Source organism: Rhinolophus hipposideros, assembly GCF_964194185.1.
Source record: "Rhinolophus hipposideros genome assembly, chromosome: X".
NCBI lineage: Eukaryota > Metazoa > Chordata > Mammalia > Chiroptera > Rhinolophidae > Rhinolophus > Rhinolophus hipposideros.
In genome coordinates, this window is record NC_138046.1 from 122,006,295 (window position 1) to 122,029,286 (window position 22,992).

The 22,992-nt window shown below is 39.7% G+C and overlaps 1 pseudogene across 1 annotated transcript; it reads right to left on the minus strand.

Moving 5' to 3' along the window:
• Positions 1-17,964: 17,964 nt before the first annotated feature.
• LOC308494641 (activating signal cointegrator 1 complex subunit 1-like) lies at positions 17,965-19,064 on the minus strand (annotated as a pseudogene). The gene is made up of 2 exons: positions 18,434-19,064; positions 17,965-18,234 (listed from the first exon to the last, which is right to left on the minus strand). The product of its transcript is annotated as an activating signal cointegrator 1 complex subunit 1-like (transcript).
• Positions 19,065-22,992: the final 3,928 nt, after the last annotated feature.

The following is a 22,992-nucleotide window of genomic DNA, read 5'->3' on the forward strand; positions in this document are numbered from 1 at the left end:
GAATATTTGGTTCATCATGAGCTCATAGCCTTTCATAGACTCAACTTTCTGGTAAAAACAAATATTTCACACTTACCTTGTTTTTCTCTCCAGCAAGATATAAAATCTGATAGTCACAAAATGCTCTTTTAATGGAAAATAGAATCAGAAGCCCAAATCTGGACATTCAGAGTATATAGTAAGGACTTATAGCAGTTGGCGTTCAGGTCACTTTAGTGAGAGAGCTAAAATGATTTTTCTATTTAAGGTCATGACTTCATATGGTTATTTCCATTATAATGCTAATAGTACCAATAAATCGCTTTTTAAACTTTCATTTGCATCTAAATTTTTAACCCCTATTTTCTGTACAACATAACAACTTAAACTTCTAACTCCTTTCTCAAACTGTAATCATATTCCTTCTCTGTAGAACTCTCCACTGTCTTTTTGACCACTATCTTTTAATCACTCTTTTGACTTGTATGTGTCTATTGGGAATTATAATATCTTCCTCAGTGGGTTGTTTATGGACTCAATGAGATAATTTAAGTGAAACTTTTTTGGTAAATTATCCTTTTTTGATTAGCATACTCATGTACAAAAATAATCAAATAGCTTTTACAAAAGTAAAAATGAGAAGAAGATATATTCTAGCTGAAGTTACATGGTTTTGAATCAACTTACAACTAGGCCTATCTAGGTAATCACTTTTCTCTCTGTTCTCATGTATGTACCAAGCCTTAAACACATAATGAGATATGAAACCTGGACTGTTTAAATATACTTCAATAGCACTTTTTTTTTTTTAAAAAAGCAAGCTCTGTGTCCTTGTGACAAGTAGACAAAATAAACTCCAAAGTCATTTTCAGTTCTATCCATCTATGAATCTAGGGTTGTAGATTTGCATCTTTCTCAAGAGGAAAATATTTCTACACTTGCAAAATATACTTTCATGAGGAGGCCAGAAGGAAAATAAGGAGCAAAAGATAGAAGCCTAGGAAATCAAGGGGACTTCTTAGAAATAAGAGTGGAGAGGCCTCATTTACATGCCCAGATATCAATGAGATGACACATTAAAGCTTTCTTTAGCTTGGATTTTAACTGAGAATATTTTTGACCCCATGTTTTAAAAAGATACGAAATCAATGTAAAACATCACATTAAATTAATGAAAAAATCCACATGATCATCTCTACTGATGTAGAAAAAGCATTTGAAAAAAGTCAACACACTTTCATGATAGAAACACTTTTAAAAAGTAGGACTAGAAAGAAAAAATTTCAACATATTAAAGACCACATATTAAAAAACTCACAGCTAACATCATACTTAATGGTAAAAGACTAAAACTTTTCTTCTAACATCAGAAACAAGACAAGGATGTTCTTTTACCATTTCTATTCAACATAGTACTAGAAGTTCTAGCCAGAATCATTAGGCAAGAAAGAAATAAAAGATATCCAAAATAAAATAAAAAGATGTCCATTGGAAAGGAAGAAAGAATGATTTCTTCACAGATGACACGATCTTATATATAGAAAACCATAAACATTCCCAAAAATTTGTTAGAAGAAATAAATGAATTCAGCAAAGTTGTCCAATATAAAATCAGCATGTAAAAATCAGTCGTGTTTCTATACACTAACAATGAACAATGCAAAAAGGAAATTTTTAAAAATTCCATTTATAATAGCATCAAAAAGAATAAAATACTTAAGAATAAGTGTTCTGGAGTCTGTGGTTTAATTCAGATTCTCAAAGCATTAGGATGCTTAACTTAAAAGTGAAAGACTTTTACACCGATAACTATAAAACACTGCAGAAATAAATTAAAGAAGACACAAATAAACAAAAAGATATCCTGTGTTCATGGACTGAAAGATCCGATATTGTTAAAATGTCCACACTACCCACACTTATCTACAGATTCAATGCAATCCCTATCAAAATCCCACCAATGTCTTTTGCAGGAATAGAAATATCCATCCTAAAATTAATATGGAATCTCAAGGGACCTCAAGTAGCCAAAACAATCTTGAAAAAGAGTAACAAATTTGGAAGTCTTACACTTAATGATTTCAAACCTTATTACAAAGCTACACTAATCAAAAACACTGTGGTACTGGAATAAAGACAGACATATAGATCAATGGAATTGAATTGAAAGCCCAGAAATAAACTCTTGCATACATAGTCAAATGAATTTTGAAAAGAGTGACAAGACCATTCAATGTGGAAAAGACAGTCTTTTCAACAAGTGGTGCTGGGAAAACTGAATATCCATATACAAAGGAATGAAGATGAACCTTTACCTTACATTATATACAAAAATTAACTCAAAATAGATTAAAAAAAAACTTACATAAGAGTTAAAACTATAAAGCTCTTAAAAGAAAACATGGGAGGAAAAGTTTATGACATTAAATTGGCAATGATTTTTTGGATATGACACTAAAAAAAGAAATAAATAGATAAATTGAACTACGTCAAAATTTAAAACTTTCGTACACTGAAGGACACTATCAACAAAGTGAAAAGGCAATCCACAAAATGGGAGAAAATATTTGCAAATCATCTGATAAGGGGTTAATATCCAGAATATATGAACAACTTCTACAACTCAACAACAAAAAAACAATTAAAAATTTGGCAAAGGACTTGAATAGGTACTTCCCCAAAGATATACAAATGGCCAATAAACATGAAAAGATGCTCAACATCACTAATTAAGAAAATGCAAATCAAAATCACAGTGACATACAAGCCATGACAATTAGGTTCACGAACTCATCCTAGAAAAAGTGCTAGATACTTCATTGCTGAATATCACTATGGTCACCTTCAAAGTCCTCCCCTTGGGAAGCTATGCACTGATGCCAGCGCCTGTTTCACCCTTCAAAGCAATTTTGGAACTTTTTCTGAAATGGCCATTAGATGTCCTGAAGGTCATCCAAATGTCTTCCTTTCACTATTTCCTTTATCTTTGGGTAAAGAAAGAAGTCATTGGGGGCCAGATCAGGTGAGTAGGGAGGGTGTTCCAATACAGTTATTTGTTTACTGGCTAAAAACTCCCTCACAGACAGTGCCCTGTGAGCTGGTGCATTGTCGTGATGCAAGAGCCATGAACTGTTGGGGAAAAGTTCAGGTCGTCTAACTTTTTCACACAGCCTTTTCAGTACTTCCAAATAGTAAACATGGTTAACTGTCTGTCCAGCTGGTACAAATTCATAATGAATATCCCTCTGATAAAAAAAAAAACAAAACATTGCTGCAACATGTTCTTGAACTTAATTGTCAGACATCGGACAACTTCTTACCCATTAGGATGGCCGTAATTAAAAAACAAAACAAGTGTTGCCTAGCACACGGAGAAATTGGAACCCTTGCTCACTGCTAGTGGATATGTAAAATGGTGCAGTTGTTGTGGAAAGCAGTATGGCAGTTTCTCAAAAATTAAAACTAGAATTACCATATGTTCCAGCAAGTTCACTTCTAGGTATATATTCAAAAGAATTGAAAACAGGGACTTGAATAGATGTGTGCACGCCCATGTTCACAACCGCACTTTTCATAATAGCTAAAAGGTGGAAGCAACTCAAGTGTCCATCAGCGGATATACAGATAGGCAAAATGTAGTTTATATGCTCGATGGAATATTATTCAGCCTTAAAAAGGAAGGAAATTCTGACACAGGCTCCAACATGGATGAACCTTGAAGACATTATGCTAAGTGAAATAAGACAGTCACAAAAGGACAAATACTGTGCAATTCCACTTATATGCGGTACCTGGAGTGGTCATATTCACAGAGACAGAAAGTAGAATGGTGGCTGTCAGGGGCTGCGGGAGAGGGAAATGAGGAGTTAGTATTTAACGCATACAGAGTTCAGTTTGGGAAGATGAAAAAATGTTCTGGAGACGGATGGTGGTGATAGTTGCACAACAATGTGAATGTACTTAATGCCACTAAACTGTACACTTAAAATGGAAAGTTTTATGTTATGTATGTTCTACCACAATAAAAAAGATAATGGAATTAAAGAATTCTGCCATTTGAGATGCTCTTGAAATATTAACCAATATGTGAAACTACTGTATATAGTGTTCCTATTTCACACACATCTTGACCAAATCCAGAAATATACACATCTTCAAGAGGCCAAAATCATTCTGGGTAAATATGGAGAACCATTTGATCAGGGTTTTTTAAGCTGAGGTTCAGGAAGGCCTTGAAACTCCAGCAATTTGATGCATATATTAAGTGTGCAGATGTGATTTATTTTTTTCTCGACTCTGTGGTTTAATTCAGATTCTCAAAAAGACTAGAACACTATTAACATTTAAGGATGCTTTGCAACCATTGAGACCGTTAGCTTTGACCAAAATGTAGTCACTAAGCTGACAGTAGAGCTGACATGGAGATGAAGAATCAGTCAGGTGAGGAGAAGACGAAAGCAGAGCCAAGACAGGACAAGCTAACATAGCCCCTCCCAGTTCCCACACTGATATTCAGTCCTGTTCTCAAAGTTCTGCAGCATATGGAAATGCAAACACATAACCCTGTCTTCATACTGAACCCATGTGTATGTGATTACGATACATTTGCTGGGAAAAGACTCTCATTCTTTTAGTTTTTATTTCATTTGCCTGATTATAATTTGTTTTATTTAGTTTATTATTTAGTGAGTATGGAGTGGATTTTTTACATCGCTGCTGGATAAAAAGGAAGCATAAAACTCATCATATTCTTGATGTTCATTTTGGGGTCTTTGATAATGTTTTTCAAACTGTCTTCAGATAAGATTGTAAGAAGGTGTTTCAGGTGTACACAGGGAGGGAAGGAGAGGCCAAGCTGAGTCTCCAGACTTCCAACCAGCTTCAAACAAAGTAGTTTTGCTTCTTTGTATCTGTCTTACATGAGAGAGAGAGAGAGAGAGAGAGAGAGAGAGAGAGAGAGAGAGAGAGAGAATTTTTTGAACTTTTCTGAATTATACTCATACAAACTCCATCAAGTATCAAGTTTGTGTCAGTCAGTAGAGACTAAATTGTACTACAGTAACAAACAGCCTCCGAATCTCAGTGCTTCACCCAACAAAAACCTCATTCTTTCTCATGTTATATGTCTGACATAAATTTGTACAGGTTTATTGCACTCACTCAGGGAGCCAGGCTGATGGAAGCTCCATCTGAACAGTCTTCCATAATAAACAAGGTAGGCAAAGGATAAATGGGAAATTATACACTGACTCTTAAAGCATCTCCTCCCACTTTTTTAACCCATGCGAGTCATTTGGCCACACCGAACGAACTTCAGGGGAGTCAGAGAAGTGAAATCTTATGGCACTCCAGGAAAGAGAGGAGAATTAGAATATTTGTGACAGCACAAATAACCTCCATAATATTTGTATTAGTTAAACTACAATAATGTGAGAAATATTTTATAAAAAGATTAATAGTTTACTTAAAGTTTTGTTTGGGATTATATCATCTCAGAAGATGAGGAAAGTCTGTAAAGGAATTTTCCTACAAAATTTTATTTTTTTCTACTTTTGGAAGAAGAAAGGTTAAGAATCATATTTAGGATTCAGGCAATGAGTACATTTGGACATAAAGTGTATTACACACCAGTGATAACTTTGTACCAGTCAGCATAAACTAGTCAGAAGACAACTATAATTTGCTGAATTTATGTCCTTAAGTTAGAGCAGTTGCACCACAGTAAATACACTCATTCTTCCACCCCCCCACCCCTCACTTCTCTGACTGGGCCTGAGGAGAAAGTAAGCCAACGAGAGGACAAAATCGGAAGCTGTGAAAGGGAGGGGCCAGTGAAAAACCACCCCATCCTTTTTGTAATAGACAAGAGTGGGGGTGGGACATGGAGAGCAGACAAAGGTCTGAAGCCAAGGCCACTGGCATTGAGGCATTACATCCACCATAGTCACATGTTTCCCTGAGACACAATTCTCCTTCTCTGCTTTTCTCAGACAGGAAAGATGAGGACAGACCCTCATGAGCCAACCATGGAACACAAGAGGGGATTAATACCACACCAGTGTTAGCCACACCCTAAAGGAAAGAGCAACTCATCCATTAAAGGTACTATCATAGAGTCAAGGTGGGAGGCAACTAATAGGCTTCTTCCCCACACCCACCTTCGTTTCACGTGCTTTGGGTATTGATAGCATAATTTGGTGGAAACATGACATATTGGTTGGCTTGGGGAGTACTAAAATGAGCTGACTTTAAATCACTCAAGCTAGTACAAAAGTATGATGCAAAATAGCCAATATTCATTCATCCATTCATTCAACATATATCCATTGAGTAGGCACTAACACTTAAACATGTGGGCTGAATGGACATATTAACCACTGCTCCTTCCTACAATCCTCATATAAGGCAGCTCCTTACCTATGGCTCCCCCCCCCCGAAATTTATATTATAGCTCACATTTCTACAACTTGAAAATGGTTGACTCACCTTTGTAACAAAGACAGTGAACTAGAATACAGTATTCGTGTACTTCTTCCTCTTCCTGAAATCCCTTTCTTAACTCCCATGACTATACATACATTTACAAAACAAAAGGCAGAAACCCAGGACAACAAAGAAAAGAGAGAAGATAATAGGAACAAAATTTCAGCAGCTGGTGAGCAGATGGATATGGTAATTCATTTAGCAGACCCAAGAAAGTGGGAACCTAAATCAGCAATGGAGAAAGCCAAGGGAAAAACCAGTATTATGGACCCCTGCCCCCGAAGGCTCAGGAAATTGATTGGCTCAGATACTGCAGCAAAAAAAGTGCAAATGTGGAGCTAAGGATAGAAGGATTAGTGGAACCATTATTTCACAGAGCTAGAACAAACAATCCTAAAATGTGTATAGAACCAAAAAAAGACTCTGAGTAGCCAAGAGCAATATTGAGAAAGAATAAAACTGAAGGTATCACGCTCCCTGATATCAAACTATACTACAAAGCCATAGTGATCAAAGCAGTATTGTACTGGCACAAAAACAAGCACAGAGATCAATGGAACAGGATACTGAGTCCAGAAATAAACATACACATACGTGCGCGCACGCACACACACACACACACACACACACATACTTAGCACACAGTTAATTAGTCTATGACAAAGGAGGCAAGAATACACAACAGGGGAAAGGCGGATTCTTCAATAAGTGGTGTTGGGAAAACTGGACAATTACATGCAAAAGAATGAAACTGGATCACTGTATACAAAAATGAGCTCAAAGTGGATTAAAGATTTGAATATAAGACCTGAAATCATAAAAATCCTATAAGAAAAACAGGCAGTAAGCTTTTTGACATCAGTCTTAGCAATATTTGTTTTGGATATGTCTTCTTGGGCAACAAAAGCAAAAATAAACAAATAGAACTACATTAAACTAAAAAGCTTCTGCACAGCAAAGGAAACCATCAACAAAATGAAGAGACAACCAACTGAACAGGAGATATTTGCCAATGATTTATCCAATAAGAGGATAATGTCCAAAATATATAAAGAACTCATACAACAAAATATTAAAAAAAGAATCCAATTAAAAATGGGTAGAGGACTTTATGTATTAGAAGGAAAATTGAGGAAATCTGCCACAAAATTGCCTTAAAAGACAAAGTTAAAGAAAATGGAAAAAGAAAAAATAATGAAGGGGAGGGTACACAAAATGTCCACAAACACAAAATTCAACAAATAGGACTTATAAAGTAGAGAATGAAAACAGGAAGTTGGAAATTATCAAATAAATAATTCAACAAAATTTCCCAGAAGCAAGAGACTTGATTTTCTCATTTGAAAAGGTTCCCCAGTGTATCCAGCACAATGTTTGATGATAGACTCACACCAAGACATCACATAGGAAATAAAAGATGATTAAGCACGAAGAGAAGATGGTCAAAGTATATAGAGACAGGGAGGTAAAAGAAACAATTTTCACACAAAGGATCAGGAATCAGAATGGCATTGAACTTCTTGACAGACATCTGGCATGGAATTCCATAGCCAGATAAAGCTATCAATAAAGGGTAAAGACATTTTTAGCCATGTGATGTCTCAAAAAACTTATGTCCCGGATACCCATTCTCAGAAATCAACCAAGGGATACACTCCAGCACAGAACAGAGTAAAACAGAAAGAAGACAGAGGAAACAAAACATCTGGGGCAAGGAAGGGGCAGAGGGAAACCTTAATATTCTGGGGAAGGGAGACATTAGGGTGGTAGAGAGACAAAGCAGACAGAAACTTTGGGAGAGAATTTCCTAAGATGAAATGGATAGACTTCCTGAGAGGAATGATAGGAAAGATGTAAAATCAAGTTAGCGCTTGAGAATGCATCTGATATGTGCCTAAAAACCTAGCCAGCCAGAGAAATGAAAAGACCATTTGTACCTCCAGAGAGAAGAAACAGTTGGGCCAGCGCAGTTGTCAACAGTATTACCTCGTGAAGGTCATGCAAACTCTGAGTCTTGATCTGAAAAGTTACCAAATGACTATGTTTCCAGGATGGGAGGATAAGAGGTGTGCGTGTATGTGGCAGGGGCAACAAGCTGGTGACATAAACAAGAGCTCAATCCTCAACCTCCAAAATGGGAAGCCAACGGATACCGCAGAAAGTGAACCATTAAGAAGTGGTGACATAAGCGTGTAACCTAGAGGCGTGGAAGATCAACTTGTGGTCAGTTAAGGCTGTTGCCTTGGGAATTAGGCAATAAGAAGTGAGGAAGCGGGAGGGGGTGCTGCTTTTCAAATCAAGCCAGTGAAAGTATACAACTTTTAAAAGTACGTGCACCAAGATTGCCACGGGGATACGAAAGTTAATTTGGGGAATGTAATCAATAATGTTGTAAAGATTTTGTAGGGTATCCGATGGACACTTGTCTCATTAGAGAGACCACCTCAGGGAAGATGTAGATGCCTGATCCCTGCACTGTACACCTGAAGCTGAAGCTGAACAATAATGAATGCCAACTACAAGTTTATATATACACATATACATATATATGTGTGTATATATATGTATATACATATATATGTATATAGTTACAAGAAGCAGAGTACAGCATTAGGAATAGAGACAGTGGAAATGTAATGGCTCAGTGAGATGTCAGAGGGATAGTGGATGGGGGAGTGGGGTTGACACAGTGTGAGGGATATAAATGGTAAATGTCTAACTATTACATTGTTTTGTGCACCTGAAACTAATAAATTTTTTTTAAAAGTACGTGCACGCAAAACTTGCAGAAAAATCATAATTAGACTTCAAGAGGAAGTCTACTGAGTGTGTAGTTTGTGCAGACCCTGTGCTAAACTGGGGAACCCAATAATTAATAACAGGTAGTCCCCAAACTCAAAAAGTATACATCATAGGGGAGGTAGTACATGCAAATAAGCAGCCACAAGTGTGAAGAACCACAAAACAAGGATGGACTGCTTCCTACTAGGGATGGGAGGTCGAAAGTATGGCTGTCGGTGCCAGTGGGGGAGGAACTGGAAGTGGTAAATGAGGTGGATTTTCTCCAGCTAGGATGAAGCTCAAGTGAACAGTATGTGGGGAGGGGGTGGGACATATGCAGAACAGCACTCAGGTTTGGTAATGAGATGGGTGTCCTTGCCTCTCAATATCATGGGGGCTCACCCATCTCAATCTTAATATGGCCAAGTTGGATTGTCACTTAAAAGCGTTCAGTATAGCAATTTAAACTGTTGGTGGGTTTTGGACTGACTTCGTGATTTTTCAAACTGGCCATCAGGAATCCAAAAAAATCAATGCTTCAGGAGAAACAACAAACTTCCCAGTTGTAACCTTGACCCCTGCAGATCAAAGGTGAAGGCTGATAAGGCCCCTGGTGGCTTCACTGTATACACAGAAGATTCCAATCCTCAGGCCCTGTCAATCACAGAATCGACATAAACACCATGTTCACCTAAGCATACTTGGGGCTTTTTTCTTCCTGAAGTGATATATATGTATATATATATATATATATATATATATATATATATATACACACATACATAAAACATATATATGTATATATGTATGTTTTGGTAAATCACTGTTCCTGAAATTATTCATGTCCCTAAAAATCATATTTCATCAAATTTACAGTTGTCTCTTTGACATGACATAGATTATGGATCCCAGGTAAAAGAACTTGCCCAAATTCGGAAAGCTGGTTATTGCTCTCCTCTATGTTAACACTGAAATGAGAGAGAATGGAAAATCGATAGTAACAAAAGTGAAAAACCAACAGCCCTCCTTTCTACATTTTGTCGAAATAAATATGTGCCTATGCCTTCTTATAAAAGTAACGTGAGCATTGGAATAAATCCCCAACAGAATGGTGCCATGTGATACTGAGTGTGCAGTGATGTATTAGGTTGGTGCAAAAGGAATTGCGGTTTAAAAGGTTAAAAAATGGCAAAAACCCCAATTCCTTTTGCACCAACCTAATATTATTAGTCCAGGCACTTTTATATGCATGTGAGTATATTTTTAAAACAAAATTGAATCATTTCATATATTCTGTTCGGAGACCTGTTTTTTTCATAGAGCAAAAATTTTCCCTGTCGGGGCCCGCCCGGGTGGCTCTGGCGGTTAGAGTTCCATGCTTCTAACTCCGAAGGCTGCCGGTTCAATTCCCACATGGGCCAGTGGGCTCTCAACCACAAGGTTGCCAGTTCGATTCCTCGAGTCCCGCAAGGGATGGTGGGCAGCGCCCCCTGAAACTAAGATTGAACACAGCACCTTGAGCTGAGCTGCCTCCCGGATGGCTCAGTTGGTTGGTGCACGTCCTCTCAACCACAAGGTTGCCGGTTCGACTCCTGCAAGGGATGGTGGGCTGTGCCCCCTGCAACTAGAAACAGCAACTGGACCTGGAGCTGAGCTGCGCCCTCCACAACTAAGACTGAAAGGACAACAACTTGAAGCTGAATGGCACCCTCCACAACTAAGATTGAAAAACAACAACTTGACTTGGAAAAAAGTCCTGGAAGTGCACACTGTTCCCCAATAAAGTCCTGTTCCCCTTCCCCAATAAAATCTTTAAAAAAAAAAATTCCCTGTCAATTCACTCCTGATTTCTTGACAAATAAAATATATAAAAGGCAGAATTTTCTTAAGTAATTCAATTAAAAATTTTCCCCTTATTTATCTGATTGCTGAATCTTCCACTCCACAAAAAAGAAAGAAAAGAAAAGAAAAGAAAAGAAAAGAAAAGAAAAGAAAAGAAAAGAAAAGAAAAGAAAAGAAAAGAAAAGAAAAGAAAAGAAAAGAAAAGAAAAGAAAAGAAAAGAAAAGAAAAGAAAAGAAATATGGAGAAATTGTGTAATGGCAAGTTTCTTAGCTGGAAAACAAGCAACTTTACTTGCACCTCTGGGCTCATTTGTTTCTATGTAAAATGAAGGATTGGAAGAAAGTGTCTCTTTGGGAGGGGAAGGGCCCATCTTGGAGTCAAGAGTGTAGATGTTCGGCTCTTCTGATGTTAGACAGGAACGCTGTGCCAGGCACTTAACTTCACTGAGGGCCGCTGTCCTCCTCTGTGTAAAGTGACTGAAATGAACTCGCTTTAACAGACTGTTGCGTGGGAATTTCCCCATCTGGACTTCTGGCTGGGGCCCAGATGTAAACACAATAGGTGATGCTAGAGTATCCATAAAGGCTTTGCCAAGTGGCTCAGAACTGACCCTGTGACCCTCCATCATTACTCACCACCCAAGGGGAGCCCAAGCACTAAGAGAAGGGAGCTGCACACAGAAGGACAGGAGAAGGCCACGAGTTTGCTCTTCTCCCCTTTGGGAGAATGGTCAGGATGCTTTCTCTGTCTCCTGCGACAGTGGAAGCCAGTCTCGCCTCAGGGACCTCTGTTCTTCCCCCGTCCCAGCATTTGGGCCACAGAGACTGGCACCGGACCCTCCTATTTCTGGGCAAGTTTCAAGATGAAAAGTCAGAGGCTGCTCTTGGCACAGCCTACACCTCCAGAGCTCGGTAGGGAAAGAGGCTGTTATCCCGAGGCTGAGAGAGTGAGGCTGCAGGGAGCCGCAAGCAGAGTAATCCACCCAAGGACATGCCTGTCAGAGTGTGGTGGCCCCAAGGTGGCTGTGAGGGAATGCATGATCAGAGGCAAGCTAGAGAGAGAATGGCTGGCATCGGGGATCTAGGAAGAGTCTGAGGTCCTGCAGGAGGAGGTAGCCCACATCCCACATGAGAAAGACCCAGCTTCTACATGACTGCCCAAACAGGCCCGCACACCAGCCTGTGAGAGTATCAGACCGGAAGAAGGTTTCGCTCCCTGAAATTCCTCCCTCCTCTGGCTGGAAGGGAGAGAAGAGGCAGAAGCTTCAGGCAGCTGAAAAATGGAAAGGCTAAAGATGGAAGTGAGGAAAAGAGACCCTGCCCCTTTTCTTCACTAAGGTTTCCAAGCTGAGCAGGCTGCGCGATGGATGGGAAAGCTGAAAATCTTTGAATTGCATTTGCTATCAAAATATCAATGTAGATTGGACCAGACTTCTTAATAGCTGAAAATGAGACACTTGTAATACGCTCAGCAGAAACCAGAAAAACTAGGGCCCGTGCCTGAGATTCGATCTGGTGGGAGAGGGATGGGAAAGGTACATGTAGCCCAGTAGATTTTAGGGGCAGTGATGGGAGGAAAATAGAATCATTCCCTTAGGAAACCCTATGTCATTCAACTCAGTGCTGTTTACCCTGTAAAGTGCCTGTGTATCACCTGGGTCTGGCTAAAGTGCAGATTCTGATTCAGGAGGTCTAGGACCAGGATTATGTATTGCTAAGAAGCTCCTGGTCATGGTGGCATCACTGGCCCATGGAGGTCACTTTGACTAGCAAGAATGTAGACCAAAGGTTGGCAAACTCAAGCCTGTGGGCCAAATGTGGCCCACTGCCTATTTTTGTAAATAAAGTTTTTCTGGAACATAGCCTCCCTTACTTTTTTTTGTATTGTCAGTGGCTGCTTTCATGCCATAATGCAGAGTTAAATAGTCACTGCAGAGACATATAGCCCACAAAGCTGGAAATATTTACAATCTGGCCCTTTACAAACAGCCCCCTCACATCTACTAAAGAGGAAGGAGATTTTTTTTTTTTGCCATAGTTAAATAATGTATTTCTTCTTACAAGAACTATGGGTATCTTGGTGGCTAAACCAAGATGGTGGCCCAATGATAAAGTCCTCTGCCTGTCTACTCTTATAAATACCCTTTCTCCCTAGTTTCCACCCTACCTTGGCCATTTAGGAAACAAAGGCTCCTTTACTGCTGTGTGGAGATTTGGAAGGGTCTTGTATTTCCACTAAGCTCAGTGTGACATACATCAGGCATCGGTGGCTATCATCTCCCACACCCAAGGTCACTCTGGAGCTGCTCATGTTCCAGAAGAAACAGTGCTCTTTATTTCTTAACTTCAGGGTGAAACTCTCTCTTCACAAACACCAGAACCCTAACCTAGCAGACCCTCAGGAGTCTGTCAACACAATGTCTCTTAGAGTTCCCCTTCCCTGGCCCAAAGCTCATAGCAGAGACCTTACAGAAGCTCCTGTTTTGTCTCCCTTGGTCCTTGATTGTTTTGGATACAAGATCCCGTGAAGGTCACACATTCTTCATATCTCCACCTGCCACCAAACAGCTGCATCTCTGGACCAACACTGCCTTCAAATCACCATCCTCTCAACAGGTATTTATGGAGCACCTGTTGTATGCTGGGCACTGTCCTAGGTGATGGGAATTCTTCTGTGAACAAGACAAGTTTCTGGCCCTGCCTTCAGTGACCTTCCAGTCTCTGAATCTCTATACTAGTCTCAGGGTCCACTTGCAGCTGCAATGACCATCTCCAGAAGATCTTTAAGTGGAAGTTCCTTTTACTTACTCCAGCCTTCCTATCAGTTGACCTCTAAATTCACATATGATTTGGGGACACATGACTTTGAGACTACAAAACAATGTGCCAAATTTGGAACGAATTAGAATGCTAACAAAGGTGATTTAGGCCTAGCCAAGAGCTAGCAGGTAGGAATTCCAATATAAATACTAGAGAAAAGCCAAGTCGTTGTCGATAATTGCTTTGAGGTGGCAACTCTCCCAAAATGGAAGGGGTCCCTCCTAGTGAAATGTGACTAGTGCTCTCTGCAGTTGACACCCTGTCATTATTATATCCAACAGACATACCATTTCTGTCCATTGGAAAATTCTCGTTGCTTAACTTGTATAGGGTGAATTGCAAAGATCTACTGAAGGTGTCAACCACGGGCTCCACTGATTTGTAAAGGCTTGTGTTTGATCAAAGCCACATGGGTATAATTTCAATTGGAGTTTTCTAAATGATAGCCCAGTGTCCATATAGCTGGACACGGTATATGGACTACATGATATATACCATATATGTGGTATATGCACCATATGGTATATTGCATACATATCATATATACCACTTCATTTTGAGGATAAGAAGGTGGTCCTTTATAGTCTCTGAAGATTCCAGCCTCAATAAGTAACAGGCTGGAAGGTGTCCATGCCTGTTGGATATTATCGTGCTTCTTTCTCCAGTCTGCCCTTGCTGAAACCCGGGACTCCTGACTGCCCTGAGGTAAACAGAGTTAACAAGCACATCTTCTGGCCATTCTCTTTAAGTTTCCACGTGTTCAGGTCCTCTGCCCCCGTTTAGTTTTCAGTGTCTGAAGGTGCTCCGATTGTGCTCATAATCCTGTTTTATAGTAGCTGGAAATAAAAGACAGAGTCCCAGTGACTTGCTCTAAGACATCAAAGTCGATACTCAATTAGAACGTAGGTCTCCAGGGTGTTTTGTTAAACTCTTCCCTTTATTAAATGTTACACATAATAAATTTCCAAGGCACTGTCATTCCTGGAATGTACAATATACATTACCCAGGGCCCAGCAGAGTTAACTTTGCCACAGTCACCTTAAAACTCATGTTTGTGTTTGCTTCTCTATTGGTGGGTTTTTAGAAGAAACATTGAGTTTTTCACCCATATAGACAGAGAGAACATCATTTCTCCAAAACTGTCTTTGCATGTGCATGCTCCTTTTCCAAGTTTACCGCCTTAGAGGTGATTCTTTTCCAAAGAATTGGTCAGCCCACTGGAAAGAGTAGAACCAATTACCCAAATGCAGAGACCATTTATTTAAATAAGTAAACAGGTTATTTTCCCCAAAAGTCTTTGGGTTTCTACTGGCCATTTTACTTAATAATAAAAGCAGATGAAATTTATTTAGCATGTGCCCTTTGACAAGCAGTGTGTTCAGTACTCTACATGAATTTATTTGTACCTCACAATCACCATTCAGAGATACTATTATTGTCATCATCCACATTTTATAAATAAGAAGCTGAGGTTTTGAGAAGACAAGTAATTGTCCAAGGTGCTAGGGCCAGGATTTGAATCCACAGAGTCAGTCCTCAACCACCTCTGCATCTTTTTTCTCTGGTTACCACCAAATCTGTAAGCTGAAGTTATTTTCGGGGACAGCTCCAATTATCTATTACTGCACAACAAACCACCCAACACTTAGTGGCTTTAAAAATACGTATTATTGTCTCTGTGGTTGTGTGGGTGGACTGGGCTCAGCTGATGGTTCTCGCTCAGAGTCTCATCTCATCTCGGGTGGTGGCGGTCAGATGGAGGTTGGGGCTGGGGTCATCTGGAGGCTTTGTGCTCACACGTGTGGTGCTGGGGATGGTTGGGATTGTTAGACCTGGTCAGTCGTCTCTCTCTCCATGCATCTTCCCCAGATGGCTAGCTTGGGTTTCCTTACAGCATGGGGGGAGGCTTTCGCCAGAGTAAGCCTTCCAAGAGAACTGGGTGAGGCTTCTTATGCACTAGCCTTGGAAATTCCAGGTCAGTTCTACCATATTAAGTAAAAAGGTTCTCTTTTGACTTTGTTTTATGCTATTTTGAGAGAAAAAAAAACTAATTGTCTGCCAATAATTTGGTTTTTGTCTTGTTAATGGAAATAAAATAGACTCCAACTCTGAAACGAGAGATTAGTTTTTTAAGATGACTGATTTTGTTTTTACTGCTCTTTGTATGTGTAGATTTTCATTCTCTCTCTCTTCTTAAACTTCCTACTCTATCCTTGAGCAAACTGAAGACATCTATCCAAAGAGAAGTTCTGAATTTCATTCCATACCCAGAAAAACCAGCACCATCCCTGCTGCCAACAATGTAACAAAACATTTTCAATTGAGTCCTCCACAAAAAGAATGCCACACTAGCTTGGATTTTATTGTGTTGGAATGTTTGTCACTGACGCCTCTGCTTCAGCCTGGCCTCCATCTCAGCACATGAGTTTTAGCCACCTAAAGGCCACTTTATCATTTATTTGAGAGAATTATCCTTCACAAGGAACATTTCAAACAGCAGCAGTGGAAATGTAAGAACCAAGGGACTTTGATTTCTCCAAGTTTGCTTAGAAAGGTAGACGAAGGACTCTTAGCCAAAGTTTAAAATCTTTGGTGACAATTAGAGTAACGTATCCCATTTTTCCTACTCTAGCCACTTTGTGGTGGTAGAGATGGTATCAGACTTTTATCTGCCTTTACCTTTGTTTTTTGTTTCATAAAGCAGGCTTTCTCTAAAGGAGCCCGGAGGATAAATCTGGGAACAAAGATGCTTTTAAATCAAAAACCTTGTCTCTGTGGAAACACCTGTGACTAGAGCCGCTAGGCAGTAACCCATGGTTGCGCTGTGTGTCATTGTGTCAGCAGCCTTCTTTTGTCTCTAGCCCACAATGGTGGAATGGGCGGGGGGTGAGGGGGGAAGGGACCCATCTGGTCTGGGAAAAGCATCTATTGAATAAAATGCATCTGAATGATAAAATATCCTTTTTATAAAAACAAAACTTTCAGAGAGGTGAAGTTGACTGAAAGACGGATGTTGTTTGTTCGCTTGCTTGCTTTAAATTAGACTTCAAAATGTTGTTGACCTATTTGGGAGATAAGACTTGGCCCAACAATAAAAATTACTAACTTCAATGGATGAGTCAGCCATGCCCTCCTTCCAGTTGCTTGGGATTAAGTCCTTAGTGGCTTGATTATCTTGTCAAGAATGCGAGAGCAGATGTTCTCTTTCTGGTTTGTTGTCTTACTGTTGACTAAACAAGAATGACAGTGACTTACAGCAAAACCAAGCTCTCCTGGCTCGCTGCAGGCCTGGGATGATGTCAAACATCCTGCAATGCACAGGACAACCCCACAACAATTAGCTGGTCAAAAATGTTAATAGTGCTAACGTTGCAAAAGTCTTCAATAGGGTGCCCATCTGGTATACCAAACTCCCCCAGGCATCTCCCAAAGGAGGCCACTTCCTGTCTCTGGCCTCTGACCCATGGGAACTCATTCTCAGCTCACCCCATCTCCTCTGACTTTTCCAGCCCCTTCAGCCTGGGCAAGAGGCAGGGCTCTTCACTCCCACTGGAAAGTCATCCTTTGGGTTGTAAAGATCTGGCTTCCAGGCAGTGCCACCAATAAGATTGGTCCCTACTGGGAAATCAAACAATGATTTCTTTTTTGTTGTTGTTGAGATTATTAGAACCACGTGTCTTTAATTCTCTTTCAAAGTACTAATACACAAGACTTTGATGGCTGTAGCAAAATCAGTAGGCATATAAGAAATAATGTGAATCTGAGCTCCAATGGGCTTCAGAGGTACATGTCCAGAGAAGAGCTTTGGAAAGAAAGGTAGACCCTGCAAGAGATGAACAAGCCAAGGGTTACAGGCACTGCTCTCCTTGTGTCCACAAACATCTTGGCTGATAGTTTGATGACTGCAGACAACCATTAAAGACCATAGTGACCATGTGGAAACACCCAGGAAAGTTACCATCCAAATTTCCACATCCCTCCTTGGCAATTAAAATGAAGATATTTTCTCTCAGCACTTTGTCAGGATGTTTAATTTCTCCTGCTTCCCAAGATCCAGCTCAGGAGAAGTCAATTTGTCCACAAGAGGTGTAGTTTCCAAAGATGTCTACTGTTAATCTCTGAGAGATGTGGATTGAATTGAGCTTTAGTATATTTGCCGTCTGTTGTGTAGAGATTGTACCTGCCTTCAGCACTGGGGTCTTTCCTGAATAGAGTATTCATGACTGTAGTGTGGAGTTTCACACTACTCCATTCTTTCACTATTACTCCAGATGCTTGAAAACGTTCCAGCACTCGATCAACTAATTCCTGCAGCCTGTTGGAGCCATCTTTCATATGGACTTTGGCATAAAGAACATCCACCACGCCAGGATCAGCGTTCACATATTCTACCCCTCCTATCTCTACTTCCAGGGCTTTGCCCCCAGAAACGTCACCAATGAATTCCTCTTCCTCTTGATGTCACCTCTTGATGTCTTCCTCTTGATGTCAATTCCTCTTCCTCTTGAATTTCACCAAGGAATTCACCAATGAATTCCTCTTTACTCTCCTGTAGCATCTCACATGTGTGCTGAATCTCTTGCTCACTCAAAAGCACCAACATCCCAATAATTAGGTGAAGCTTTTTGGGATTCTGGAAAATGGCTCTGTCAATTCCATGATCCACGGAGCACCCCTCCAGCACTTCTTCCTGGAACTTCGGGAATTATTTCTGGACTTCACTTCATTGAAGAAAAGGGCAAGGAAGTGTGTGAAGGGCTGCTTTCTTCTAAAAGTGAGCAAAAGAATATCCATCCGAGTTCTAGCTGAAATTACACCACTTCGATGCTGGCCACTGGTGACAATTTCTCCTTCTTGTTCAGGTTTAGGAATACTCATACAAGTTTTGGCCCCCACTTCTAGTTTCTTCCAAGTGTCCTCTCTCTTGCCAACCAAAAGCTTATAGAACAGGCTGGGGGCCTTCACGGTACACTGGAAAGCTTGCTGGGTTGCCCCACCTCAGAGCCATCACAGGACTCTTGTGCACACTGCATGAAGCCTCCCTGGAAGTCCTCATCCTCTTCTTCATGTTGATAAGTCTGTTCTTGAATAAGATTCTTCCTATAAATCCGTTCACAATTCTTAGAAGCTGTGGGAACAGAACTTCCATGATACTTTCTCCAAATAACATTCCAGTGAAATTCTGAAGGGACTAGTACAATGGAATAGATAGATGGAGAAATGGGAGCCTGCCACAGAGGGCATGTAAGGCCAAACAATGCTTTCTTTCCATGGTGCTTCTTGATTCTTTCTCCAACACATGCCTTAGCACGGGAGCAAAGGATAGGAGCACATGTGAGCTATACTTAACCGTCTGATCTAGCTCACAATATCTAGGATAAACGAGCCTTTGGATGCACTATCTCTGGACAGAAAGCCCGTCATGGACACACACAAAGGATGTCCAAACTATTTCTTCACTTTTTCACTGAGTGCTGTTTTAGTTAGAATCACCAGATAACATAGAGTCCCAGTTAAACTGGAATTGCAAGTACACAATAAAGTTTTTTAGTATAAGTATGTCTCATGCAACTGTGAGATCCCAGCAATGTCATAAGGCCGTATTTGAGACATATTTATCTTTAAAAAATGCCTTGTTTATTTGAAATTCTGATTTAATTGGGTATCCTGCTTTTTGTGATTGTCATTTTTTTATTTTTTTTGTGTTTGTTTCTTGGCCAAATCTGGTAACTCTATTTTCTGTGTATCCAGGGCAGTATCAAGTATGAGCCTCTGAGTTCCTTCTCCTTCTGGTGACTTTTTCTCTTCTTTTCCTCTACTTCCCAATTCCTCTTCCTAAGTTAGGTGCAAACTCTCTTCTTGCAGCACTCTAGACCACTCCCCTGAGCGACTCCAACACATCTTTTAATCCCCTTTTCCACCCAAAGTGTGTAAAGCTGAAGAGTGGGTGTGCGGTAGCCATCACAGTCCTCATTCTGAAAAGTCCTACTTTAGGAAAATTAAGTGAATTGAAACTGAACGTAAACATGTTAGTATTTGCATCAAAGCTGGTTTTTTAAAAAAGTTGTGCTTTACAAGAAGTAGGAATTATTACATGATTGAATTCTTCATACAATTTCTTTATATAGAAATTTGCCCTTGGACATTCAACATCTGATTTAACTTACTAATTGAATGATATAATTTTTCAAAAAATATGGACTCAAAGAATGTCGTGGAAATAAGCATGGAAGAAAAGATGGGAAAAAGAAATCTGGGACCAAAAATGTTTGCAGAAAAAAAACAACAAGCAGTACTTGACAGGAATTATTTGTAAGTAGTATAAAATGAATTTAGAGGAATCTACCATGTTTTTTTCCAAAAAAATTAGATCGTTGTGCTCAATAAATGTTTGTTGAACTGAATTTAAGACTTAGTCTTTATCCTCAAGAAGCTCTCAAACATTTAAAAGAAGAAATAAATGTAAGTGGAGAAATTAAAAGTCATATGTGACCTCTGTAATCAAATAATAAAGTCCGTACAAATGAAGAGTAGAAGATAGGATACAAGCAATTATATAAATACCTTATTTATAGTGTCTAGAATTCCAGTGGCTTCTACTGTTTGCTCGGTCTCTATGTTTTGCCCAGAAAGGCTCGTACACTATGCTTTATACACTGATCAACACCCCTAGAATTCACGCAAAGGAGAGTTTCGGAAATAACATAATGCTAAGTGTAGGCAGTATGTTATTTCACAAAATAAACTGGTGAAGGCAGGAACCTGATCTGTCATGTTCATCTCTTTTCCCCTGGTACCTAGAACAACACTTAGGCAAAGACAAATACTTGTTGAATGAATGATTATGTAAGCGTGATCATTATATTATGTAAACTTGCCTTTACTTATACTTCCTATGAAGTGAATGATGACAAAGTATTCCTTGTGTGATAAACAGAGTAGGTGATGGTGTTGAAGGACACGTTGCTGATTCCCCCCACACCTTCAATTATCACCAACTCTACTCCACCCCCAAGGGGCACAATGCCCGAAATTCTCCCATTTGTGATGCCTTTTGTTCAAGGAGAGGCGATGTCTACCAAGATTTATTAAGTGTCTTTCTGCTCTGTGCCAGACACTGCAATAAGCACTAGAAACAAAGTTGCTGTCTTCAAGAAAGAAAAGGCAGAGATAAAATATAGAATTGAATAAGCTGTGCACCCTTATAGCAAACCAAGTTGCTCTAGAAGCCCCTAGAGGAAAGATTTCATAGAGGAGATGATGAATGAGCTGAACCTCGAAGGTCACATACAAGATTACTGGCATAGTCAACACAGACAAATGGCTATAACAAAAGCCCCAAATCTCAGTGGCTTAACACAATAGAAGTTTTTGTGCTGACACAAAGTCCAGGGCAGGTGTCCCCCATCATACAACTGTTTCAGGCAGCTCTTTTTCAATAAGCTCCTTCCATGTGGGGCTTCCACCAACACCTACAGCCTCAGAAACCTCCAGAGCCTTGAACCACTGCTGAGTTGTCTCTAACTGGCCAATCCGGGAAGGGAGGATGAAAGTGGAATATTCTGCAGGACCTTCAAGAATCCAGGCCTGGAAGGAGCAAACAGCACCATTGCCCCCCATCCCTCATGTGTACCTTATCTCATGGCTCACTCAATGCAAGAGTCTTCCTGTGGGCCCTGAAGGAAATGGAAACAACTTCGTGAACGTTGCATTGATGCCTCCACAAGCACCAGAAATGGAAGAGAAAACCAGGCAGAGGAAAGCAGTGAGTCCTCATAAATGCAAATGGGGGAGAAAACAAGAGGGGAGTTTAAAGTGAGAAGCAAAGCTAGAGAGGTCAAGGGTTCTGCCGGAAGGTGCCAAGGAGTTATGCGTGATATATTAGAAAGGAAAGTAACTCTTAAAAATAAAGGTGGAGGAAGAAATGTGTATTACCAGAGAGAGAGGAATGAGCCATGGATGTTTTCCAGAAAGAGAGATGGAGAAGGCTACTCTTGCCCCAATGCCTTCTAGAGTTCAGTTATACGTTTACTTATTAAATCTTCGTAGGATTCTATGAACACAGCACTGATTTATACAAATCTAAGACTGCTTTATATTTTTGACTTTCTCCTTTCTGCAAGTTATAACAACAAGAAGCTTTGAAAGTGGTTAATAAATATACAGGAATGTGGTCCTTCTGGAAAAGCCACGGGAGGGACTGAGTGTACCTAATATTTATGTAAATTTTAACCACATAATGGGCAACTCAAGAAATAACGATGTGACTGCTGGGACCAATCCCTTGAACTGCAAAAACATTTAATCCACAAGGAGCAGCCCCGCTCTGTCAACAGTGTAGGCTCCGCATTTAGATCAGTTTAGGTGGAAACTGAAAATAGCAAACCTAAATATTAACGGACTTAGTGATGTTTGTAAGAAACGAGCAATTTAAAGATGGATGTATAGTGTGAAGAATTGTTAGTCACAGTGAATGCTAAAAATGCCAATATAATAAGAATATGTTAGTGGAACATGAAGGAAATTGACTTTCGAGATGGCATATTTACATGTTTTCTTTTGCTATTGTGCCCTTTTTGTTGCATCCAAGAGTTGGAGAAATGTATATGAAAATATCAAATTCCTCTCCTTACTGGATAATTCTTTGAGAAATGAAAGATTTTGTGAAACAATAAAATGAATGCTGTAATATGCTATACAAGGCTGGAAGGGAAGTGTTCGTTTATTTCCCTCCTTTTATTTTCCCATAATTTTCCTACTTGTTTATTCTTCTGTGTATATAGTGTTTTTTGCATCTGTTCTACTTATGCTCCTAGATTTCAATATTTAAATAGTGTCCCTCTGTTTTCCCCATTCTGTCCAGAACTAAGAATTTATTTGCATCATTATAATGTGCTTCTCAATTTTATTACCATCTTCAACTCTTTGCAAATAGCTTGTAGATCTTCTCCTATGATAAGTTCCATTTAACATTTAAATTCTCATGAGAATCACTTGCATATTCCAAACCACTCCTAATTTATAATTTTATGTTTAGGAGGCACATGTCCCTCAAAGGAGGCACATGTATGATTTTAAGAGCAGAG